This window comes from Triticum dicoccoides, chromosome 7B (genome assembly GCF_002162155.2).
Source record: "Triticum dicoccoides isolate Atlit2015 ecotype Zavitan chromosome 7B, WEW_v2.0, whole genome shotgun sequence".
NCBI classification, from domain to species: domain Eukaryota; kingdom Viridiplantae; phylum Streptophyta; class Magnoliopsida; order Poales; family Poaceae; genus Triticum; species Triticum dicoccoides.
In genome coordinates this window covers 328,440,190-328,468,178 of record NC_041393.1, presented here as the reverse complement: position 1 = coordinate 328,468,178, position 27,989 = coordinate 328,440,190, and positions in this window count along the sequence as shown.

Sequence of the window (27,989 nt, the reverse complement as noted above, 5' to 3'; positions counted from 1 at the left end):
CATCATAGGATGGCAACACATCATTGGATCATAATATGTGGCATAAAGCACCATGTTCAAGTAGGGATTAAAGTGGTGTGCGGGAGAGTGGACCACTTTAAAGAGATGAGGAAGGTGATGTTGATGAAGGCGATCACCGCGGTGATGTTTCCCCCCGCGGCACTTCGGCGCCATCGAGAGAGGGGGGGAGAGAGTCTCCCCCTTGTGCTTCCTCCTCCATGGCCTCCCCCCTAGATGGGGAGATGTTCTCCCCTGTTCCTTGGCCTCCGTAGTGTTCATGGCCCCTCCGGCTTCCTCCTCCATGGCCTCCAGTGATGATGCCCCCCTTAGGAAGGGTGCCGGAGAAGGCCTAGATTGATTTTCATGGCTACAGAGGCTTGCAGTGGCGGAACTTCCAATCTAGGGTTATTTTTGGAGGTTTGGGAATTTATAAGAATTTTTGGCGTCGGTCTCACGTCAAGGGGGTGCCCGAGGGGCCCACATGCCTGGAGCACCCCCTGCGGGTTAGGGCGCGTCTAGAGGACTTGTGGCCTCCTCGTCAACTTCCTGGACCAGATCTTGTGCTTAGGAGTCTCTTTTGGTCCATAGAAAATCATTGTAAATTTTTAGCCGATTCCGAGAACTTTTATTTCCGCACAAAAAAATGACAACACAGTAGTTCTGGTGAAAACAGCGCCAGTCCGGGTTAGTTCTAATCAAATCATACCAAAACCATATAAAATTGTTGTAAACATGGCATGAATACTTCATAAACTATAGATAAGTTGGAGACGTATCAGCATCCCCAAGCTTAAATTCTTCTCGTCCTCGAGTAGGTACATGATAAAAGAAATATTTTATGAAGTGTGAATGCTAGCATAGTGCATAAATTTTATCAATGATAGTTCCAAACACTTTTTCTAGCATCATTATATATCATAAACAGTAGCTCATCTCATAAAACTTCTCATGGTAAAGTAACAAGCTATTCACATGTTAAAGTATAGACCATAAAGTTTCTTGAAAACTAACAAACTATGTTCTCAGTCACCAAACAATTGCAATTCATCTTACTTTCAGGAAAGGTCTATGTAAGAGCTCTGATTTAGCAAATTCCACATACTCAACTATCATGTAGTCTTCCATGATTGCTAACACTCAAAGCATATTTTTAGAACAAATAGCATCCGTCAAACAAAGAGAAAGATAGGGGCTTTAATGTTTCGCCTCCCAACTTATTTACCATATAGATAATTGTCAACAATAATAATTCATGATCAAATATATTTGAATGGTCATATATGCTCGGATCTTTCCCACCACATTATGCTTGCCAACTGAAAAATAACTAAGGTTGAAATAAGAATGAATACTATTGACTCTTGCATAAAAGTAAATACATAAAAGTAAAAGATAGGCCCTTCTGAGAGGGAAGCAGAGGTTGTCATGCGCTTTTTATTTTTGGATGTGCAAACCCTTAATATAAAGGAACGTCGTGTTGTATTGCCCTTTGTGATAGCAACCTTTATTATGCAGTCTGTAGCTTTTATTTGTTTACCATCACAAGTTCATACAACACTTATTTTCCCTTACAGTAAAAGATCATACATATTTAGGAGCAATTTTTATTCCTTTTTGCATGAATGAAAACTTACTTGAAGGATCTTATTCAATCCCTAGGTAGATATGGTGGACACTCATGGCAAGAAACAGGGTTTAAGGGTTTTTGGATGCACAAGTAGTTTCTCTACTTAGTACAAATTTTTGGCTAGCAAAAGATTATAAGCAAGCACCACATGTTGGCAGATCCATAACAATATAACTTCTATACAAATATACCCAAACATAACTCATTATGTGGTCTTCCTTGTCCAACTTCAACTAATTTGCTCAAGTTTGAAAAAAATTAATGGGGCTCACAGTCATAGAAGATGTCTAAGATAGTATATTTATATGTGAAATCTCTCTTCCTTCAATATTCTTTCATGAATTGTTCAAGTGACCAATGCGGTGTTTGCTAACTTTCAATAAATTTTACCACCTATACTTTTTATATGTGAAGTAATTACTCCACATGGGATAAGCATATGAAACATGTATAATTTCATATTTATGATATTCAATTCATTCAACCATTTACTCATAGGATATAAGTGAAGCACGAGAGCAAATGACAAGGCTACTCCAAAAAGATATAAGTGAAGATCAATGTGTAGTCAAATAGTTAAATAGCCATGTGAGGACTCACTCTCATTCAAGATTTTAGATCCAATGATTTTATTCAAACAACTAGTAAAATGAAAATACACTCCAAGCAAAACACATATCATGTGATGAATAAAAATATAGCTCCAAGTAAGGTATACCGATAGTGTTGAAGACGAAAGAAGGGATGCGATTCGGGGCATCCCCAAGCTTAGTTGCTTGGGTCTTCCTTGAATATTACCTTGGTGTTCCTTGGGATTCCCCAAGATTAGTGTCTTTCCACTCCCTATTCTCCTCATATCGATATCTCACCCAAAACTTGAAAACTTCAATCACACAAAACTTGACGGAACTTCGTGAGATAGGTTAGTATGATAAAGGGCAAACCAATCACTTTGGTACTATTAAAGACAAGATTCATAATTGTTCTCACACAATGACTACTGTACCTTATCATTTCCACAATTTATATTAAGCAATATAAGCCATAGCAACTAGAAACACAAGCAAACTATGCATTGAAAACAGAATCTGTCAAAAACAGAACAGTGTGTAATGATCCGGACAATGATCATACTTTTGTAAATCCAAAAATTCTGAAAAATTAGGACAACATGGGCAATTTGTATATCAAGAAACACAAGCAAACTATGCATTGAAAACAGAATCTGTCAAAAACAAAACAGTGTGTAATGATCTGGACAATGATCATACTTCTGTAAATCCAAAAATTCTGAAAAATTAGGACAACATGGGCAATTTGTATATCAATCTTGTGTAAAAAATTCAGAATGTTATCACATTCCAGTGAATTTAAACAATTACATTACTGGAAACAAAAGTTTCTGTTTTTGCACAGAGTCAAGTCAACTATCATCCACACTACCCCAAAGGCTTTACTTGGCACTTTATTGACACAAAAACTATAAAACATGATTACTATAGTAGCTTAATCATGTGAAAACTCAAAAACGGTAGGTATAAATGTCGGCTTGTCTCCCAACAAGCATTTTTATTTAAAGCTTTCTAGATAAACATTGATATTTTAATGATACTCTTCCAAGCCCAATTTCAATGATAATTTTCTTGATACTCTAAAAGATATAAGTGAAGTTCATAGAGCATTCTACAATTAATATGGATTGACCAATATCCAAGATCATAATATATAAGTGAAGCACATGAAGCATTCTATAAAGCCACACTCAAAAGATTTAAGTGAAGCACATGAAGCATTCTATAAATCAATGAAGGGCTATCTCATACTAGCAAGGTGCATAAAGGAAAACAAAATAAAAATAGACACAAAGGACAGATATCATGTGAACAAAACAAAAACCGAGGTATACCGATAATTCTCGAAGAAGAAAGATGGGATGCCAACCGGGGCATCCCCAAGCTTAGATGCTTGAGTATCCTTGAAATATTTACTTGGGGTGCCTTTGGCATCCCCAAGCTTGAACTCTTGCCTCTCCTTATTCTTCACATATCCATAACTCCTCGATCTTTGAACACTTCATCCGCACAAAACTTGACAAAAAACCTTGTGAGATCCGTTAGTATAATAAAGCAAATCACTACTTTTACGTACTGTTGTAAACTCATTCCAATTTCATATGAGCATTATATCTACTGTATTTAAACTTCACCATGGTTCATACCCCCCGATACAACCCATAGATTCATCAAAACAAACGAACGACACATAGAAAACAGAACCTGTCAAAAACAGGATAGTCTGTAGCAATCTGGAAATTTCCTATACTTCTGTAACTCCAAAATTTCTAAAAAATTAGGAAAAAAATAAAAAACCATAACAGTACTGTCACTACTGCAGGATGCTGCTAACGCGACACTATGATCAGAGACCCTTTGACGAAACTGTGTGCTATGCATTAATCGCAAACAGCGATGTAAAATAACCATCAAAAAAGGTGCAAAACTCTTGCGATGGCGGGTACATCAAACATGGTTCAGATTTTACTTGCGTTTGCGATGATGGGCATACAGTTGATCCAAATGAAATGTTTGTGATTAGATGGAACAACAGAAACGGGCAGCCATATCAATGTGTGTGCGATACACGGCATACAGTTTACTCTAATGAACTGTTTGCTATTAGGGAAAGCAACAGAAATGGTCAACGAAATCAAGGTGTGAGTGATATATGGCATATGGTTCACTCGAATGAACTGTTTGGATTAGGGAAGATAACATCAACGGTTCAACTTAATAAGATGTGTGTGATACGTGGCAAACAGGGCCGGAGGTTAATCTGAGAACAAGTACATAGAGGTTAATTTGACATACATGACTTATAAGTTTCACTGAAATCATATCACTTTTTTTGGAAAACATTTAATTGCGTCGAATCTATATAGTGCTCCTTCCTATTAGTTGAATTAACCTCGAGGTCCATGTTTTGGAAACATGTTGTAAATTAACGGGATAGACCATCATTCAAGCCAATCAACATGTGTTCCAAAAATAAAAATTATCAAAAAGTAACGAGATAGACATTCTTCAAGCCAATCAACATGTGTTCAAAAAACAAACAAAAAACAAAAATTACAAAACAAAGACCTCGATATTAACTAGATGGATGGTTCACTACAAAGGTTTTTAATAAATCTTTGAAGTGATCCATCCATCTAGTTAATATCGAGTCCACTTCTCATCCGGTCACCCATCTCATGACTACTCTAGCCTCAACACAGTTAACTTGGGAGTTCTGTTAGATGAATCGGTAGGGAAGCTAGCCCTTGCTGCTGTAGGATCCCTCTTGGCATCCTTGATTGCGCAACACAATGGAAGCGGTTCAACTAAACAAGATGTGTGTGATATGTGGCAAACATGTCCGTGATTAGAAATGTGTGCGAAGACCAATAATAACACAAACGATTGCTGCTAATAAGCCGTGTGATTTGCTCTGTCTACAGAAGAATAACATGTATATATATATATATATATATATAACTGAATCCCTGTTCAAGAATTCATCCGATTAACCAGTTAACTTGCCGATTAATTGACTAAATGGCCGATTAACTTGCCGATTAGCCTATAAGTTGATAAATAATCTGATTAATTGACTAAATGGCCGATTAACTTGCCGATTAGCCTATTAATGCCCTACTCACTAGCCAACCAAGCATCTACCAGTTAACGATTTCCTCAACAATGACTGAAATAAACATCTAATTACATAAGTGACTATACAGATCATGCGCACTCACCTCAATAAACAATTGCATGCATTCTAAAGTAGGAGAAATGATCGTCTAGTCATCTACTTCTTGTGACGCTCCCGCCACTACTATGTGGCTCGATCCCTCGTCTGGGGCATGAAGAAGACACTTCCTCATGTCAACGACCCGCATGTACATCTCGTAGCTTGTGTACGCGTCCTTGGCCGCGTACTTGACGTTTTGTTCATCTAGTCTCTCATGTGAAACACTGTGCCAGGCATTCTTATCCTTCTTGCTCTCACCCTTCATCTTGATGTAGTAGGGGTCGATGATGGCCGAGGCGAGGTCAACCAGGGAGTTAAGTTTGTTGTTGTCGCTGCGCCATACCTTGTAGTGGTACTGGATGTCGATAAGATTTCGGCATTTCAAGCCCGAAACCTTGAGCGCTTTTAGATCGTTGGTGGTGTCCATCATAGCAAAATTGTAGTCGGAGCTGTTGATAAACCTGGAGAAATGCACGCAAGGCCTTGTGGCCAGGTGGTAGTGGTAGAAGAGGACGTCATGTCGCACACACAACAGGGCAACGACAACCTTCTGATCATGCCCGACATGACCGATGGTGTACTGGAGGTCGAAGCCGACCACTTGGTACTTGTCCTCGGCAATGAACAGCTCCATAGTTTGTATGGAGCTCTCCACTGACACCGGATCGTTCGTGTACACCACCGACACCGGATGATTACGCTCACTTTTACCACTTGCTACCTTGTTGTTTTTATATTTTCATATTACAAAAACCTATATCTACAATCCATATTGCACTTGTATCACCATCTCTTCGCCGAACTAGTGCACCTATACAATTTACCATTGTATTGGGTGTGTTGGGGACACAAGAGACTCTTTGCTATTTGGTTGCAGGGTTGTTTGAGAGAGACCATCTTCATCTTACGCCTCCGATGGATTGATAAACCTTAGGTCATCCACTTGAGGGAATTTTGCTTCTGTCCTACAAACCTCTGCACTTGGAGGCCCAACAACGTCTACAAGAAGAATGTTGCATAGTAGACATCAAGCTCTTTTCTAGCGCCATTGCCGGGGACGTTAGTGCTTGAAGGTATATCTTTAGATCTTGCAATTGAATCTTTTTATTTCTTATTTTATCACTAGTTTAGTTTGTAAAAGAAAACTACAAAAAAAATGGAATTAAGGGTGCCTCATATGCTTCATCTTTTTAATATCTTCCATGAAAATGATGGAAAGGAAAGTTGTGCTCAAGTTCTAGAAGAAGAAATCTATAAAATGTTTGGCACTAAATTTTTGTATGATGAGCATGATTGCAATGTTGTTAGTGTGAATTCTTTGAATATCCATGATGCTAATGATATGCAAAGCCACAAGCTTGGGGATGCTATGTTTGATGAAGATGATATTTTTAGTCCCCCAAGTTTTGATGAGCAAATTTATTATGATGAAAGCATGCCTCCTATTTATGATGATTATACTTATGAAAGTGGATTTGGAGAGGTCATGACTTTATTTAGTGATGAATCGGCTATTTTGGAAGAGGTTCCAATTGATTATAAGAACAAAGTTGCTATCTATGATGATTATTGTGATGACATGTATGCTATAAAAAATAATGATAACCATGGAACTTGTCATCATGATTTTAATTTTCAATTGGATTATGCCTCACATGATAGTTATTTTGTTGAGTTTACTCCCACTACTATTCCGAATGAGAAGAATCTTGCTTATGTGGAGAGTAATAAAATTTACATGTGTGGGGGTCATGAAAATAATGCTTTATGTGATAGGTATATTGTTTAATTCATCCAAGATGCTACTAAAAATTATTATGAGGGAGGAATTTATGCTTGTAGGTAATGCAATAATATCAAGTTTCCTCTCTATGTGTTGAAAATTTTGAAGTTATGCCTGTTTTGCTTTCCTATGATAGTTGATTCTTGTTCCCATAATTTGTTTGCTCAGAAAATCCCTATGCATAGGAAGTGGGTTATACTTAAATGTGCTAGTCATATTCTTCATGATGCTCTCTTTATGTTTCAATTCTTATCTTTTATGTGAGCATCATTGAAATCATCATGCCTAGCTTAAAAGGCATTAAAGAAAAGCGCTTGTTGGGTGACAACCCAATATTTATCATTACTATTTTTGTGTGTTCACATGATTATTCTACTGTAGTAATCATGTTTTATATCTTTTGTTTCAATAAAGTGCCAAGTAGAACGCTTGGGAACACTTGGGTGAAAGTTAATGCGATCTTGCCGTAAAAAATAGAAACTTTGCGCTCACGAGAATAATTGTCATTTTTAACAGAAAAGTGCTTTTAAGTTGATTCTTTTTGCAGAAGATTAATAGACAAATTCCTCACGTCCACCAATTTAAAACTTTGGAGTTACAGAAGTATTCGAGAGTTACAGATTACAACAGACTGTTCTGTTTTTGACAGATTCTTTTTTCTATGTGTTGTTTGCTTATTTTGATGAATCTATGAGTAGTATCGGAGCGTATGAACCATGGATAAGTTGGAATACACTAGATATTACACCAATATGAATTTATAATGAGTTCACAATGGTACCAAAAGCGGTGATCTATTTTCTTATACTAACGAAGCTTACGAGTTTTTTGTTGAGTTTTGTGTTGTGAAGTTTTCAAGTTTTGGGTAAAGATTCGACGGACTATGGAATAAGGAGTGGCAAGAGCCTGAGCTTGGGGATGCCCAAGGAACCCCAAGGTAATATTCAAGGACAACCAAGAGCCTAAGCTTGGGATGCCCCGGATGGCATCCCCTCTTTCATCTTCGTTCATCGGTAACCTTACTTGGAGCTATATTTTTATTCACCACATGATATGTGTTTTGCTTGGAGTGTCATTTTATTTTACTTTGTTTTGCTTGCTGTTTGAATATATCCCAAGATCTGAAATTCTTAAATGTTAGAGAGTCTTCACGTAGTCACATAATTATACATATACTCATTGATCTTCACTTATATCTTTCGGAGTAGTTTGTCATTTTCTCTAGTGCTTCACTTATATCTTTATAGAGCACGACGGTGGTTTTATTTTGAAGAAATAGATGAACTCTCATGCTTCCCTTATATTATTTTGAGAGTCTTTTAGAACAGCATGGTAATTTGCTTGGGTTATAAATTTAGTCCTAATATGATGGGCATCCAAGAGGGATATAATAAAAACTTTGATATAAAGTGCATTGAATACTATGAGAAGTTTGATTCTTTATGATTGTTTTGAGATATGAAGATGGTGATATTATAGTCATCCTAGTTGTGTAATTGTGAATTTGAAAAATACTTGTGTTGAGGTTTGTGAGTCCCGTAGCATGCACGTATGGTAACTATTGTGTGACAAATTTCAAGCATGAGGTACCTCTTTGATTGTACTCCTTGTGTGTGGAGGTCGGGATCGCGCGATGGTTAACTCCTACCAACCCTTCCCCTAGGAGCATGCGTGTAGTGCTTGATTTTGATGACTTGTAGATTTTTGCAATAAGTATGTGAGTTATTTATGACTAATGTTGAGTCCATGGATTATACGCACTCTGACCCCCATCATTGCCAGCCTCTCTAGTACCGCGCAACTTTCGCCGGTACCATAAACCCACCATTTAATTTCCTCAAAACAGCCACCCTACCTACCTATTGTGGCATTTCCGTAGCCATTCCGAGATATATTACCATGCAACTTTCCACTGTTCTGTTTATTATGACACACTCCATCATTATCATATTGCCTTGCATGATCATGTAGTTGACATCGTATTTGTGGCAAAGCCACCATTCATAATTTTTTTCATACATGTTACTCTTGATTCATTGCACATCCCGGTACACCACCGGAGGTATTCATGTAGAGTCATATTTTGATCTAATCCATGAGTTGTAAATAAATAGAAGTGTAATGATCATCATTATTAGAGCATTGTCCTGTGTGAGGAAATAAAAAAAAGGCCAAAGAAGCCAATGAAAAAAAGAGGCCAAAGAAGCCAAACAAAAAAAGAGAAAAAGAGAGAAGGGACAATGCTACTATCAGTTTTCCACATTTGTGCTTCAAAGTAGCACCATGATCTTCATGGTAGAGAGTCTCTTATTTTGTCACTTTCATATACTAGTGGGAATTTGCGTTATAGAACTTTGATTGTATATTCTAACCATGGGCTTCCTCAAAATTCTCTAGGTCTTCGTGAGCAAGCAACTTGGATGCACACCCACTTAGTTTCTTTTATTGAGATTTCATACATTTATAGCTCTAGTGCATCTGTTGCATGGCAATCCCTACTCACTCACATTGATATCTATTGATTGGCATCTCCATAGCCCATTATTATTCCTAGTTGATGTGAGGCCATCTTCCTCCTTTTTGTCTTCTCCACAACCACCATTCTATTCCGCCTATTGTGCTATGTCCACGGCTCACGCTCATGTATTGCGTGAAAGTCAAAAAAGTTTGAGAATACTAAAGTATGAAACAATTGCTTGGCTAAAACCAGGGTTGTGCATGATTTGAATATTTTGTGTGACGAAGATGGAGCATAGCCAAACTATATGATTTTGTAAGGATAAGTTTTCTTTGGCCATGTTATTTTGAGAAGACATAATTGCCTTGTTAGTATGCTTGAAGTATTATTGTTTTTATGTCAATATTAAACTTTTTTTTAGAATCTTATGGATCTGAATATTCTTGCCACAACAGACAAGATTACATTGATAAATATGTTAGGTAGCATTCCACATCAAAAATTCTGTTTTTATCATTTACCTACTCGAGGACGAGCAGGAATTAAGCTTGGGGATGCTGATACGTCTCCAATGTATCTATAATTTTTTATGTATTCATGCCATGTTTATAATATTTTTACATGCTTTTGGTATGATTTGGTTAGAACTAACCCGGACTGACGCTATTTTCAACAGAACTACCATGGTGTTGTTTTTGTGCAGAAATAAAAGTTATCGGAATGTGCTGAAAATAAACGGAGATTTTTTCTCGAAAATATAAAAAATACTGGAACAAAAGTTATCAAAGAGGAGTCCCATGGAGCCCACGAGGGTGGGGGCGTGCCCACCCCCTAGGGGGTGCCCCTGTGCCTCGTGGACTCCTCGAGGGTCCCCCTAACTTCTTCTCGATGCCAAACCCTCTTATAAATACAGAAACCCCCAGAAATAAAGCTAGATCGGGAGTTCCGCCGTTGCAGGCCTCTATAGCCACCAAAAACCTCTCGGGAGCCCGTTCCGGCACCCTGCCGGAGGGGGAATCCATCACCGGTGGCCATCTTCATCATCCTGGCGCTCTCCATGATGAGGAGGGAGTAGTTCACCCTCGGGGCTAAGGGTATGTACCAATAGCTATGTGTTTGATCTCTCTCACTCTCTCTCCCCCTCTCTCTCGTTCTTGATTTGGCATGATCTGATGTATCACGAGCTTTGCTACTATAGTTGGATCTTATGATGTTTCTCCCCCTCTACTCTCTTGTAATGGATTGAGTTTTCGCTTTGAAGTTATCTTATCGGATTGAGTCTATAAGGATTTGAGAACACTTGATGTATGTCTTGCATGTGCTTATCTGTGGTGACAATGGAATATCACGTGATCCACTTGATGTATGTTTTGGTGAACAACTTGCGGGTTCAGTGACCTTGTGAACTTATCCATAGGGGTTGGCACACATTTTCGTCTTGACTCTCCGGTAGAAACTTTGGGGCACTCTTTGAAGCTCTTTGTGTTGGTTGAATAGATGAATCTAAGATTGTGTGTTGCATATCGTATAATCATACCCGCGGATACTTGAGGTGACATTGGAGTATCTAGGTGACATTAGGGTTTTGGTTGATTTGTGTCTTAAGGTGTTATTTTACTACGAACTCTAGGGCTGTTTGTGACACTTATAGGAATAGCCCAATGGATTGATCGGAAAGAATAACTTTGAGGTGGTTTCGTACCCTACAATAATCTCTTCGTTTGTTCTCCGCTATTAGTGACTTTGGAGTGACTCTTTGTTGCATGCTGAGGGATTCTTATATGATCTAATTATGTTATCCTTGTTGAGAGAACTTGCACTAGTGAAAGTATGAACCCTAGGCCTTGTTTCCTACCATTGCAATACCGTTTACGCTCACTTTTACCACTTGCTACCTTGCTGTTTTTATATTTTAAGATTACAAAAACCTATATCTATAATCTATATTGCACTTGAATCACCATCTCTTTGCCAAACTAGTGCATCTATACAATTTACCATTATATTGGGTGTGCTGGGGACACAAGAGACTCTCTGCTATTTGGTTGCAGGGTTGTTTGAGAGAGACCAGCTTCATCCTACGCCTCCCACGGATTGATAAACCTTAGGTTATCCACTTGAGGGAAATTTGCTACTGTCCGAACAAACCTCTACACTTGGAGGCCCAATTACGTCTACAAGAAGAAGGTTGCATAGTAGACATCAAACTCTTTTCTGGCGCTATTCCCGGGGAGGTTAGTGCTTGAAAGTATATCTTTATATCTTGCAATCGAATCTTTTTGTTTCTTGTTTTATCACTAGTTTAGTTTATAAAAGAAAAGTACAAAAAATGGAATTGAGGGTGCCTCATATGCTTCATCTTTTTATATTTCCGTGAAAATGATTGAAAGGAAAATTGTGCTCAAGTGCTAGAAGAAGAAATCCATAAAATGTTTGGCACTAAATTTTTGTATGATGAGCATGATTGCAATGTTGTTAGTGTGAATTATTTGAATATCCATGATGCTAATGATATGCAAAGCCACAATCTTGGGGATGCTATGTTTGATGAAGATGATATTTTTAGTCCTCCAAGTTTTGATGAGCAACTTTATTATGATGAAAGCATGCCTCCTATTTATGACGATTATATTTATGAAAGTGGATTTTGAGAGGTCATAACATTATTTAGTGATGAATCCGCTATTTTGGAAGAGGTTCCAATTGATTATGAGAACAAACTTGCTATCTATGATGATTATTGTGATGACATGTATGCTATATAGAATAATGATAACCATGGAACTTGTCATCATGATTTTAATTTTCAATTGGACATGATAGTTATTTTGTTGAGTTTACTCCCACTACTATTCCGAATGAGAAGAATCTTGCTTATGTGGAGAGTAATAAAATTTATATGCGTGGGGATCATGAAAATAATGGTTTATGTGATAGTTATATTGTTGAATTCATCCATGATGCTGCTGAAAATTATTATGAGGGGGGAATTTATGCTTGTAGGAATTGCAATAATATCAAGTTTCCTCTCTATGTGTTGAAAATCTTGAAGTTGTGCTTGTCTTGCTTTCCTATGCTAGTTGATTCTTATTCCCATAAGTTGTTTGCTCACAAAATCCCTATGCATAGGAAGTGGGTCAGACTTAAATGTGCTAGTCATATTCTTCATGATGCTCTCTTTATGTTTCAATTCTTATCTTTTATGTGAGCATCATTGAAATCATCATGCCTAGCTTAAAAGGCATTAAAGAAAAGTGTTTGTTGGGAGACAACCCAATATTTATCCTAACTGTTTTTGTGTGTTCACATGATTATTCTACTGTAGTAATCATGTTTTATAGCTTTTGTTTCAATGAAGTGCCAAGTAGAACCTTTGGGAAGACTTGGGTGAAAGTTAATGCGATCTTGCTGTAAAAAATAGAAACTTTGTGCTGACGAGAATAATTGTCATTTTTAACAAACAAGTTGTTTTAAGTTGATTCTTTTTCCAGAAGATTAATAGACAAATTCCTCATGCCCACCAATTTATTTCAGAATTGTTGGAAGTATTTGAGAGCTATAGATTACTACAGACTGTTCTGTTTTTGACAGATTCTATTTTCTATGTGTTGTTTGCTTATTTTGATGAATCTATGAGTAGTATCGGAGGGCATGAACCATGGAGAAGTTGGAATACAGTAGACCTTACACCAATATTAATTTATAATGTGTTCACAACAGTACCAAAAGTGGTGATTTATTTTCTTATACTAATGGAGCTTAGGAGTTTTCTGTTGTGTTTTGTGTTGTGAAGTTTTCAAGTTTTGGGTAAAGATTCGATGGACTACGGAATAAGGAGTGGCAAGAACCTAAGCTTGGGGATGCCCAAGGCACCCCAAGGTAATATTCAAGGACAACCAAAAGCCTAAGCTTGGGGATGCCCTGGATGGCATCCCCTCTTTCATCTTCGCTTACCGGTAACCTTATTTGGAGCTATATTTTTATTCACCACATGATATGTGTTTTGCTTGCCGCGTCATTTTATTTTATTTTGTTTTGCCTGATGTTTGAATAATATCCCAAGATTTTAAATTCTTAAATGTCAGAGAGTCTTCACATAGTTACATAATTATACAACTACTCATTGATCTTTACTTATATCTTTTGGAGTAGTTTGTTATTTGCTCTAGTGCTTCACTTATATCTTTTTAGAGCACGACGGTGGTTTTATTTTGAAGAGATAGATGAACTCTCATGCTTCACTTATATTTTGAGAGTATTTTAGAACAACATGGTAATTTGCTTTGGTTATAAATTGAGTCCTAATATGATGGGCATCCAAGAGGGATATAATAAAAACTTTCATGTAAAATGCATTGAATACTATGAGAAGTTTGGTTCTTTATGATTGTTTTGAGATATGAAGATGGTGATATTAGAGTCATGCTAGTGGTGTAATTGTGAATTTGAGAAATACTTGTGTTGAGGTTTGTGAGTCCCGTAGCATGCACGTATGGTAACCGTTGTGTGATAAATATGAAGCATGGGGTATCTCTTTGATTGTACTCCTTGTGTATGGAGGTCGGGATCGTGCGATGGTCAACTCCTACCAACCCTTCCCCTAGGAGCATGCACGTAGTGCTTAGTTTTGATGACTTGTAGATTTTTGCAATAAGTATGTGAGTTCTTTATGACTAATGTTGAGTCCATGGATTATACGCACTCTGACCCTTCCATCATCGCCAGCCTCTCTAGTACCGCGCAACTTTCACCAGTACCATAAACCCACCATTTAATTTCCTCAAAACAACCACCCTGCCTACCTATTATGGCATTTCCATAGCCATTCCGAGATATATTACCATGCAACTTTCCAATGTTCCATTTATTATGACACGCTCCATCATTGTCATATTACCTTGCATAATCATGTAGTTGACATCGTATTTGCGGCAAAGCCACCATTCATAATTTTTTTCATACATGTCACTCTTGATTCATTGCACATCCCGGTACACTGTCGGAGGTATTCATGTAGAGTCATTTTGTTCTAATCCATGAGATGTAAATAAATAGAAGTGTAATGATCATCATTATGAGAGCATTGTCCCGCGTGAGGAAATAAAAAAAAGAGGCCAAAGAATCCAATGAAAAAAAGAGGCCAAAGAAGCCAAACAGAAAAAGAGAAAAAGAGAGAAGGGACAATGGTACTATCATTTTTCCACACTTGTGCTTCAAAGTAGGACCATGATCTTCATGGCAGAGAGTCTCTTATTTTGTCACTTTCATTATACTAGTGGGAATTTGCGTTATAGAACTTGGCTTGTATATTCCAACGATGGGCTTCCTCAAAATGCTCTAGGTCTTCGTGAGCAAGCAACTCGGATGCACACCCACTTAGTTTCTTTTGTTGAGATTTCATACATTTATCGCTCTAGTGCATCTGTTGCATGGAGATCCCTACTCACTCACATTGATATCTATTGATTGGCATCTCCATAGCCCATTATTATGCCTAGTTGATGTGAGGCCATCTTCCTCCTTTTTGTCTTCTCCACAACCACCATTATATTCCGCATATAGTGCTATGTCCACGGCTCAGGCTCATGTATTGCGTGAAAGTTGAAAAAGTTTGAGAATACTAAAGTATGAAACAATTACTTGGCTGAAACCAGGGTTGTGCATGATTTGAATATTTTGTGTGACGAAGATGGAGCATAGCCAAACTATATGATTTTGTAGGGCTACGCTTTCTTTGGCCATGTTATTTTGAGAAGACATAATTGCCTTGTTAGTATGCTTGAAGTATTATCGTTTTTATGTCAATATTAAACTTTTGTTTAGAATTAAGCTTGGGGATGCTGATACGTCTCCAACGTATCTATAATTTTTGATGTATTCATGCCATGTTTATAATATTTTTACATGCTTTTGGTATGATTTGGTTAGAACTAACCCGGACTGACGCTATTTTCAACAGAACTACCGTGGTGGTGTTTTTGTGCAGAAATAAAAGTTCTCGAAATGTGCTGAAAATAAACGGAGATTTTTTCTCGAAAATATAAAAAATACTGGAACAAAAAGTTATCAAAGAGGAGTCCCGTGGGGCCCACGAGGGTGGGGGTGCGCCCACCCCCCTAGGGCGCGCCCCTGTGCCTCGTGGACTCCTCGAGGGTCCCCCTAACTTGTGCTCGATGCCAAACCCTCTTATAAATACAGAAACCCCCAGAAATGAAGCTAGAATGGGAGTTCCGCTGCCGCAGGCCTCTGTAATCACCAAAAACCTCTTGGGAGCCCGTTCCGGTGCCCTACCGGAGGGGAAATCCATCACCGGTGGCCATTTTCATCATCCTGGCGCTCTCCATGACGAGGAGGGAGTAGTTCACCCTCGGGGCTGAGGGTATGTACTAGTAGCTATGTGTTTGATCTCTCTCTCTCTCTCTCTCTCTCTCGTGTTCTTGATTTGGCACGATCTGATGTATCACGAGCTTTGCTACTATAGTTGGATCTTATGATGTTTCTCCCCCTGTACTCTCTTGTAATGGATTGAGTTTTCCCTTTGAAGTTATCTCATCGGATTGAGTCTTTAAGGATTTGAGAACACTTGATGTATGTCTTGCATGTGCTTATCTGTGGTGACAATGGGATATCACGTGATCCACTTGCTCTATGTTTTGGTGATAAACGTGTGGGTTCAGTGACCTTGTGAACTTATGCATAGGGGTTGGCACATGTTTTGTCTTGACTCTCCAGTAGAAACTTTGGGGCACTCTTTGAAGTTCTTTGTGTTGGTTGAATAGATGAATCTGAGATTGTGTGATGCATATCATATAATCATACCCGCAGATACTTGAGGTGACATTGGAGTATCTAGGTGACATTAGGGTTTTGGTTGATTTGTGTCTTAAGGTGTTATTTTACTATGAACTCTAGTGCCGTTTGTGACACTTATAGGAAGAGCCCAATGGATTGATCAGAAAGAATAACTTTGAGGTGGTTTCGTACCCTACAATAATCACTTTGTTTGTTCTCCGTTGTTAGTGACTTCGGAGTGACTCTATGTTGCATGCTAAGGGATCATTATATGATCTAATTATGTTATCCTTGTTGAGAGAACTTGCACTAGTGAAAGTATGAACCCTATGCCTTGTTTCCTACCATTGCAATATCGTTTACGCTCACCTTTACCACTTGCTACCTTGCTGTTTTTATATTTTCAGATTACAAAAACCTATATCTACAATCCATATTGCACTTGTATCACCATCTCTTCACCGAACTAGTGCACCTATACAATCTACCATTATATTGGGTGTGTTGGGGACACAAGAGACTCTTTGCTAGTTGGTTGCAGGGTTGTTCGAGAGGGACCATCTTCATCCTACGCATCCCACGGATTGATAAACCTGTCATCCACTTGAGGGAAATTTGCTACTGTCATACAAATCTCTGCACTTGGAGGACCAATAACGTCTACAAGAAGAATGTTGTGTAGTAGACATCACGCGGCGGGACGCGAGCAGAGCGCGCCGCGGCCGCCTCAACCACAAGCAGCCACACGCATAGTGCAGTTGCACACGCAGGAAATGGTCACCAACAAGGTATGAATAGTTTTGGAAACAATGCTTATAGAGGAAACTTTAATCCTAGACCGTTCCCTAGTAATTCCTCTAATAATTATGGAAATTCCTACAATAATTCGTATGGTAATTATAATAAGATGCCCTCTGATTTTGAGAATAGTGTGAAAGAATTTATGATCTCTCAAAAGAATTTTAATGCCTTGCTTGAAGAAAAATTGCTCAATGTTGATGGTTTGGCTAGGAACATTGATAGACTTTCGCTTGATGTTGATTCTCTTAAACTTAGATTTACTCCTCCTAAGCATGATATCAATGAGTCTCTCAAAGCAATGAGAGTGTCCATTGATGAGTGCAAAGAAAGAACCGCTAGATTGTGTGCTAAGAAAGATTGCTTTGTAAAAGCGTGTTCTTCTAGTTTCCATGAAAATAATGATGAAGATCTTAAAGTTATTGATATGTCCCCTATTAGATCTTTGTTTTGCAATATGAATCTTAATAATAATGGGACTGGAGATGAGTCAACTTTTGTTAGAAGCTGACCCAATAATTCAGAATTTTTAGATCTTGATGCTAAATTTGGTAAAAGTGGAATTGGAGAGGTCATGACTTTAAATAGCATTGAACCCACCATCTCAGATTTCAAGGAATTTCATTATGATAATTGTTCTTTAGAAGGTTGTATTTCCTTCTTGCAATCTGTTGTAAATTCTCCTCATGCTTATAGTCAAATTAAAGCTTTTACCAAACATGTCGTTGATGCCTTGATGCAATCTTATGATGAAAAACTTAATTTGGAAGTTTCTATACCTAGAAAACTTAATGATGAGTGGGAACCTACTATAAAGATTAAATTAAAAATCATGAGTGTTTTGCTTTATGTGATTTGGGTGCTAGTGTTTCCACGATTCCGGAAACTTTATGTGATATTCTAGGTTTCCATGATCTTGATGATTGCTCTTTAAATTTGCACCTTGCGGATTCCACCATAAAAAGCCAATGGGAAGGATAAATGATGTTCTCATTGTTACAAATAGAAATTTGGTGCACGTAGATTTTATCGTTCTTGATATAGATTGCAATCTTTCTATAGCGACCAGACCTCAAATAGTCTGATCTCTATGCATCAGTGTCATCCCTGGATCAGTAATGCTGACACGCACAGTACTTGAAGGATTTATAACAGAGTAGCAATCACACACTTATTACATCGAATATCTCAAAAGAGCTCTTATTACAATAAGTATGGCTTAAGGCCATCTAATAATGATAATAGCGGAAGGCCTGGAAGATAAGAGAGTCCATCATCTCCAATGGCATCACTGAGTATAAGACCACGACCTAAGGCACCTTACTCGTCGTCTGAAAAGTCTGCAACATGAACGTTGCAGCCCGAAAACGGGTTAGCACATGGAATATGCTGGCATGTAACACATAGAGAGTAATGAACAGAATAATGTTATACTACATGCATATATGGCTGGTGGAAAGCTCTATGGTTACAGTTTTGCATAAAGCCAATTTTTTCCCACAACAAAGGAATAAATTTTATTTAACTATCATGGTGGTTGTTAAACGTTGAGAAGGTTCACCCAACTCAATCCCAATTAAGCATCATCATTTAACCCAACAAAATTAAATAAAGTAACATGATGAGATTCACATGATAATCCAGCTACTAGATACTCAAAACGTCCATAACCGGGACACGACTAACCATGATTAGTTTATACACTCTGCAGAGGTTTGCGCACTTTTCCCCACAAGACTCGATCTCCTCCGTTGGAATTCTCGCACTACATGGTGTTTGAGAAACGGATGACCGAGACATAGTGTTTCAGAAGCGTTTGCACCTTACGATGGGTAGACAGTTACACCTACTTTCCCCTACATCTGCTAGTCTACCACTGTAAGAGTTCACACGACTTAGTCAACTATGCTAGAGCCCATAGTAGCTTGCGGCTGCACACGAAAGTTTTTAGCATGAATAATCTCATGATCCCTTTGAGCCTGGGTGGCGGTCCATAGAGAAAAACAACAGGCAATCACTGGAATCCCAGGTGCCTCAATCCACCCAGATGTGTATTAAAGTTGCCACGTTAAGTAAACCATAAATTAACAATCTCACATCTGTCATCGATACACTCGCCCAATCCACGTCTACTAGCATAGCATAGCAATATAAATAAACATAGAAGTAACTCCCAAAGGTTGGAAAGTAAACAGGATATAGGTACTACCTCAACTACTTCCCAAAATCCACATGTTAATCAGATCCTAATCATGCAATTGTTTGAGGATTGATCTAATGCAATAAAAATGGGTAGGAAAGAGGTATGATCAAAGTGTTACTTGCCTTGCTGATGATCCGTGAAACCTAGAGATTCGAAGTAGCAAGCGGCGCACTCCGGGTACTCTATCGCAAACAAACAAGCATACAATAAGCACTCATCTAATGCACAGGTAAAACTCAAATAAGAGATCTAACCAGAAAGATCAACTTAAGAACTCCGGTTTGCAAAAAGAATCAAATCAAACGAAGCAATGAAAATCAAACGGCGAATGAAACAAGCTTCGTTTACTAATCTGTACCTAAGTCAAATTTTACAGTAGCAAAAACGTGTTTGAGTAGGTTAAACAGAAAGAGGATTTCGAGACGAAACACTATGCGTTTGAATCGCCTGATTCCGATAAACGAGCGAAAAGTTATACTAAAACGAAAATCGGATCAGAAATAATCGTGGAAAATCCGAGAAAAAGAAAAACGGACAAAAAGGCTAACGAACGAACATTCGCTGTCTTCGGCTAAACGATGAAAACCGTTCGTTAAAATAACGAACGGACGAATGTCCGCTAAATAGACTAAACCGGGAAAAAAATAAAAACCGATCTAATAAAAAAAAGCAACTCTTTTTTTTAAACCGGCGACTACCTCGGGATGCGTGACGGCAGCGGCGGCGGCGGGCAACTCCAGTGGCGGGGTCCGGCGGTCGGCGGCGGGGTTGCGGCGGCGAGGGGCGGCTGGGTCGCGGCGTCGGGCGGCGGGGTCGCGGCGGCAGCGGCGGCGTCCGGCGGCGGCGGTGGCGGCGGGTTAGGTTTAGGGTTTCGGCGGCTCGGGTGGGCTGGGCTGCAGGGTCGCGGCGGTGGCTTATAAAGCCCGGGGCGACGGGGAGTCCGGGTCGCCCACGGACCATTAAGTCGGTTTAATTTTTTTTTAAATAGTTTCCCGCAGAAAAACAAATAAAAGAACTACTAAAGGACTCCAAAAATCCCGAAATAAATTTTCCCCGACTTCTAAAATCAAGGCGGACAAGATGAACATTTATTTGGGGCCTAGATGCAATTTTGAAAAACGCGCATTTTCCTAATTCAAATAAAATAGCGATAAAACTCCGAAATAAAATCTTATTTGATTTTATTATTAAATCCTCATTATTTCTTTATTTTGGGAAAGTCATTTTATTCCCTCTCTCATATTTTTATAATAGAAATAATTGAAGATAAAATAATTAAAATCAAATGATCCTATTTTCAAAATTTGAGAAAACTCAAATATGAAAATAACGAAATCCTCAACTCTCTCCGTGGGTCCTTGAGTTGCGTAGAATTTCTAGGATCAAGCCAAAATGCAATAAAAATATGATATGCAATGATGATCTATGTATAACATTCCAAATTGAAAATTTGGGATGTTAGAAACCTACCCCCCCTAAGATGAATCTCGCCCTCGAGATTCGGTTTGGCTAGAAAATAGGTGAGGGTGGTCCTTCAGTAGATCTTCCTCTCGCTCCCAGGTGGCTTCATCCTCGGTGTGGTGGCTCTACTGAACTTTGCAAAACTTGATGACCTTGCTGCGCGTGACTCGGCTGGCATATTCGAGAATCTTGACGGGTTTTTCCTCGTAGGTCAAATCACTATCCAACTGAATCGCTTCCAGCGGCACTGTATCTCTCAGCGGTATATTAGCCATCTCTGCATGGGACTTCTTCAACTGGGAATCGTGGAACACATCATGAACTCCTGACAAACCTTCGGGCAATTCCAACTTGTAAGCAACATCTCCCATACGCTCCAAAACTTTGTATGGTCCCACAAAACGTGGTGCTAACTTTCCCTTAACTCCAAAACGCTTAACTCCTCGGAGTGGGGATACACGAAGATAAACTTTGTCTCCGACTTTGTAGACTGTCTCCTTGCGTTTAGAATCTATGTAGCTCTTCTGCCTGGACTGGGCTACCTTGAGCCTATCGCTAATCAACTTCACCTTCTGTTCAGACTCTTTAATCAAATCTGGTCCAAACAACTGACGGTCTCCAACTTCGTCCCACAACAATGGCGTCCTGCACCTCCTTCCGTACAAGTCTTCGAAAGGGGCCATCTTCAAACTGGATTTATAACTGTTGTTGTAAGAGCACTCCGCATATGGAAAATTGTCGTCCCAACTAGATCCATAATCTAGCGCACAAGCTCTCAGCATGTCTTCCAGAATCTGATTGACTCTCTCGGTCTGTCCATCTGTCTGCGGATGAAAGGCTATACTGAACTCTAGCCTGGTACCCAAAGTTTCATGCAACTGATTCCAGAACTTTGAGGTAAAGTGGGTTCCTCTACCTGATACAATGCTCCTCGGAACTCCGTGCAGACATACGATCCTGGTCATGTATATCTTTGCCAACTTAGCACTGGTGTAAGTGGTCTTCACTGGGATAAAATGAGCTACCTTCGTCAAACGATCGACTACAACCCATATTGAGTCATAGCCTGAACGAGTCCTGGGCAATCCCGTGCTAAAATCCATGCCTAGCTTATCCCACTTCCATTCAAGTATTGGCAATGGCTGTAGCAATCCTGCTGGCTTCTGATGCTCTGCCTTCACTCTCTGACATACATCACATACTGCTACATACTCCGCAATATCCTTCTTCATTCCGATCCACCAGAAAGTGTCCTTCAAATCCAGGTACATCTTGGTATTTCCCAGGTGAATCGAGTACGGTGAATCATGGGCCTCTTGCAGAATCAATCCTGATCTCCGGGTCATTAGGCACATAAACGCGGTCCTCAAACCATAAGGTATTGTGCTCATCCTCACGAAAACCTTTAGCTTTTCCTTTCCTCATTTTCTCCTTTATTTCGGCCATCTCCTTGTCAGTCTTCTAAGCTTCTCTGATCTTATCCATCAAGGTAAACTGAATCTCCAATGCTGCTACATAGCCTCTCGGAACTATCTCCAAACATAGCTCACGTAGATCCTCGGCTAACTCCTGTGGTAACTCTCCGGTCATGAGTGTGTTGACATGGCTCTTGCGGCTCAACGCATGGGCTACTACGTTAGCCTTCCCGGGGTGATAATGCAATCTCATATCCTAATCCTTGATGAGCTCCAAGCATCTCCTTTGCCTGAGATTCAACTCCTTCTGCGTGAAGATGTACTTCAAACTCTTGTGATCCGTGTACACCTCACAATGGTTTTCGATGAGAAATGGTCTCCATGTCTTCAATGCATGAACTACGGCTGCTAACTCCAAATCATGGGTAGCATAATTCAATTCATGTGGCTTAAGCTATCGTGAGGCATATGAAAAAACTCTTCCCTCCTGCATAAGCACCGCTCCAAGACCTCGGCGAGAAGCGTCGCAATATACTTCATTATCCTTGCGCAGATCGGGCAAAATCAAAACTGGTGATGTAACCAAACATTTCTTCAACTCCTGAAAACCGGCTTCACATTCCTCAGTCCATTTGACCTTGGTGTCCTTCTTCAACAACTCCATCATGGGCTTTGCAATCTTCGAGAAATTTTCAATGAACCTTCGGTAATATCCTGCGAGTCCAAGAAAACTCCGGATTTCTCCAACTGACGTGGGTGCTTACCAGTTTGTAACAGTGATAAGTTTGGTGGGATCTACTACTATTCCTTCTCCAGATATAACATGTCCGAGAAATCCAACTTACTTTAACCAAAACTCACATTTGTTGAACTTGGCATATAACTGATGTTCTCTGAGTTTCTCCAGTACCAAACGCAAATGCTCCTTATGCTCCTCTTCATTCTTTGAGTAGACCAAAATATCATCAATGAACACCACGACGAACTTATACAGAAACTCCATAAACACCTTGTTCATCATGTTCATGAAATAGGCAGGTGCATTAGTCAGACCAAATGACATAACGGTATACTCGTATAGCCCGTACCTGGTGGTAAAAGCCATCTTAGGTATATCCTGATGTCGAATCTTCAACTGGTGGTATCCTGATCGCAGATCGATCTTGGAAAATACCTTAGTTCCTTGCAATCGGTTAAAAAAGTCATTGATCATCGGCAGTGGGTACTTGTTCTTGATGGCACTTCATTCAATCCTCGATAATCAACAACCATCCTTAATGATCCATCCTTCTTCTCCACTAGGAGCACTGGCAATCCCCAAGGTGAAGAACTTGGGAGAATATAGCCTTTATCCAATAGCTTCTTAATCTGCTTCTTAATTTCCTCCAAATCTTTTGTGGGCATCCTATACGGTCTCTTAGATATCGGCCCTATGCCTGGAAAAAGCTCAATCAAAAACTCAATGTCTCTATCCGGTGGCATGCCTGGCAACTCCTTTGGAAATACGTCAGGGAAATCCTTCACCACTGGTACTTCCTCCTGTACAACTCCTAATAAGGAATTTACTTGAGTCCTCTTCGGCTCATGGCATGATACATACTTAATCCTTCTTCCTTCTGGCATGGTAAGCAAAATCGACTTACTGGCACAATCGATGTTTCCTCCATACCTCGATAGCCAATCCATACCCAGAATCACATCCAAACCTTGTGATTCCAAAATGATTAAATCCGACGGGAAAACATGCCTACCTATACTCACTGGCACTTGAAAACATCCTCGACTGGCCATATACTCCGCTCCCGGTGAGCTTACTAACATAGGTGTTCGAAGAACCTTGGTGGGCAGTTTATACTTATCCACAAATCCCCTTGATATGTATGAATGCGATGCACCAGTATAAAAAAGAATGATTGCATTAAATGACTTAACTAAAAACTTACCTATTACTGCATCTGGCTGGGCTTCGACCTCCCCCACGTTAACGTGGTTCACCTGTCCCCTGTTGAATGGGTTCGGCTTCTTCCCAAAGCTTCCATTGCCATTTCTATTCCTAGCTTCAGGACATTCATTGGCATAATGTCCAGTCTTTTGACACTTGTAGCAAGTGACTTGGCTCAGGTCCCTCTTGGCTGGGGTCGATGGGTGGGTACGGTTATGTCCGTTGCTTCCTCCATTCCCATTACCATTCTTGGGGCCACTATGGTTGTGAGAGATCCCTCCTCCATGGGTATGCTGAAAAGGTCCTCCCGAATTTGGGGTAAAGCGGGGCTTCTGCTGAGCTCCAGAATTATACTTCCCTTGTCCATACTTCCTCTTGCGGTTGTCAATCTGCTGCTGCTTCACTTCAATCATAAGAGCTCTATCTACCAACTCCTGGTGGTTGTTGAAGGTTGCTACCATCAACTGCATGCTCAGCTCATCATTCAATCCTTCCAGAAACTTCTCCTGCTTAGCTGCATCCGTAGCAACGTCATCTAGGGCATAACGTGCTAGCTTACTAAAGTCATCCACATACTGGCCAACTGTACGTCCTCCTTGGCGCAAGTTGCGAAACTCACGCTTCTTCATGGCCATAGCTCCTGCTGAAACATGAGCAGTACGGAAAGCCTGCTGAAACTGATCCCATGTGACAGTCTCGACATGATATGTGGCTGTGAAATTCTCCCACCATGATGCTGCGGGTCCATCAAGCTGATGTGCGGCAAAACGCACCTTCTCCGCATTTGTGCATCCTGCAGTGGTCAACTCCCTTCCCATCTTGTGGAGCCAATCATCTGCAACTATCGGCTCGGTGCTACTAGAGAACACCGGCGGATTCAGCCTCAAGAAACGGGCTAAGTGATCAACAGGTGGTGGTGGTGGTGGGTTATTGTTGTTGTTGTTGTTGTTGTTGTTCCCCTGATTTTGATTCTGGACTAGCATCTACATCAATGCATTCTGCAGCTGGATCAACTGAGTGAGCTCCGGTGGGAAAGCAAATCCATTGTCACGTCTCGGGGGCATCTGAGGGTTTAGAAAATATGAGAATATAGAATAGAATGAGGTCTAGAGAGAAAACACTACCCATATGCACATGAGACAAAAGCAATCAATATCACTTCAATCAATTCAAACAAGGGCATACAACGGTCTAGCTATCGTTACAAAAGTGCTCGGACTATACTATATACATGGGAGAATACTACTACTGTTATGCTCATCGACTAGAAAAATTGATCGGTCGAAGACTCCATGATATCCACTCCAGCTTCATCAACAAAATCATCATCGCTATCGTCTGCGTCTGAGTCGGTGTCGTCGATGATGATGTAGTTCTCCGGGCAAGTGCAATCATCGTCTTCTCCTCCAGTCGCGGGAAATTCCATGAATACTTTTAGCTTCTTCTTAAGATCATCATTCTTCTCCACGAGTGTCGTCATTTCCTCCTCATATCCATAGCGTGTAGACTTGAGCTCTTCCTCCAACTCCGTGACCTTGGTCAATGCCTTCTTCAGATCTATCATGCCTGCGCACATCTGGTTCTCCTGGCGACGTATGTGCTGGTTTAGCTCCTGGATGAAAGCTGCAATTGATCTATCCTTCCTGGTGCTGATCATCTCCCATTGCTCATCTCGGCTCCCACAAATCTGGTAGATAGTATCCTTAAGATCCTTGTGGTAAACTTCTTCAATGCGTCCCATGGTGATGTGGGCTGCCATGCTCTTTCCTAGACTCCAGGTTGGTGCGTCCAAGGAAAACTCTATGGGCTCAGTGACTGGCATGAACGTTCTTCCTGGTACTTGAACTTGAATCATCCAATGCTCCTCTTCAGGTAAAGTGGCGATGTAGGTCCCAGTGAAGCTTGGTACTCCGATGTTCAGGTATCTAGTGACTTCCTTCAAGTGGCGTCCAAAGGGTGTATCTTCATCCGGTTGCGTGAACTTGTTCCTTGCATCCGCCATCCTAAAAGAGTAGAAAAGATGAGGAGTCAGAAATGAGAAGAGAGTAGTGATCTAGGGCTTTAGCTTAGTGGTCGTGTCCTACAGTCAGCGTGTGCTCTGATACCATCTTGTAGCGACCAGACCTCAAACAGTCTGATCTCTGTGCATCAGTGTCATCCCTGGATCAATAATGATGACACGCACAGTACTTGAAGGATTTATAATAGAGTAGCAATCACACACTTATTACATCGAATGTCTTAAAAGAGAGCTTATTACAATAAGTATGGCTTAAGGCCATCTAATAACGATAACAGCGGAAGGCTTGGAAGATAAGCGAGTCCATCAACTCCAACGGCATCACTTAGTATAAGACCACGACCTTAGGCACCTTACTCATTGTCTGAAAAGTCTGCAACATGAACGTTGCAGCCCGAAAATGGGTCAACACATGGAATATGCTGGCATGTAACACATAGAGAGTAATGAACAGAAGAATGCTATACTACATGCATATATGGCTGGTGGAAAGCTCTATGGTTACAGTTTTGCATAAAGCCAAATTTCCCCTACAACAAAGGAATAAATTTTATTTAACTATCATGGTGGTTGTTAAACATTGAGAAGGTTCACCCAACTCAATTCCAATTAAGCATGATCATTAAACCTAACAAAATTCATTAAAGTAACATGATGAGATTCACATGATAATCCAAGTACTAGATACTCAAAACGTCCATAACCGGGGACACGGCTAACCATGATTAGTTTATACACTCTGCAGAGGTTTGCGCACTTTTCCCCGCAAGACTCGATCTCCTCCGTTGGAGTTCTCACACTACATGGTGTTTGAGAAACGGATGACCAAGACATAGTCTTTCAGAAGCGTTTGCACCTTACGATGGGTAGACAGTTACACCTACTTTCCCCTACATCTGCTAGTCTACCACTGTAAGAGTTCACACGACTTAGTCAACTATGCTAGAGCCCATAGTAGCTTGCGGCTGCACACGGAAGTTTCTAGCATGAATAATCTCATGATCCCTTTGAGCCTGGGTTGCGGCCCATAGAGAAAAACAACAGGCAATCACTGGAATCCCAGGTGCCTCAATCCACCCAGATGTGTATTAAAGTTGCCACCTTAAGTAAACCATAAATTAACAATCTCACATCTGTCATGGATACACTCACCCAATCCACGTCTACTAGCATAGCATAGCAATATAAGCAAACGTAGAAGTAACTCCCAAAGGTTGGAAAGTAAACAGGATATAGGTACTACCTCAACTACTTCCCAAAACCCACGTGTTAATCAGATCCTAATTATGCAATTGTTTGAGGATTGATCTAATGCAATAAAACTGGGTAGTAAAGTGGTATGATCAAAGTGTTACTTGCCTTGCTGATGATCCGTGAAACCTAGAGATTCAAAGTAGCAAGCGGCGCCCTCCGGGTACTCTATCACAAACAAACAAGCATGCAATAAGCACTCATCTAATGCACAGGTAAAACTCAAATAAGAGATCTAACCAGAAAGTTCAACTTAAGAACTCCGGTTTGCAAAAACAATCAAATCAAACGAAGCAACGAAAATCAAACGGCGAACGAAACACGCTTCGTTTACTAATCTGGACCTAAGTCAAATTTTACAGTAGCAAAAACTTGTTTGAGTAGGTTAAACGGAAAGAGGGTTTCGAGATGAAACACTAGGCATTTGAATCGCCAGATTCCGATAAACGA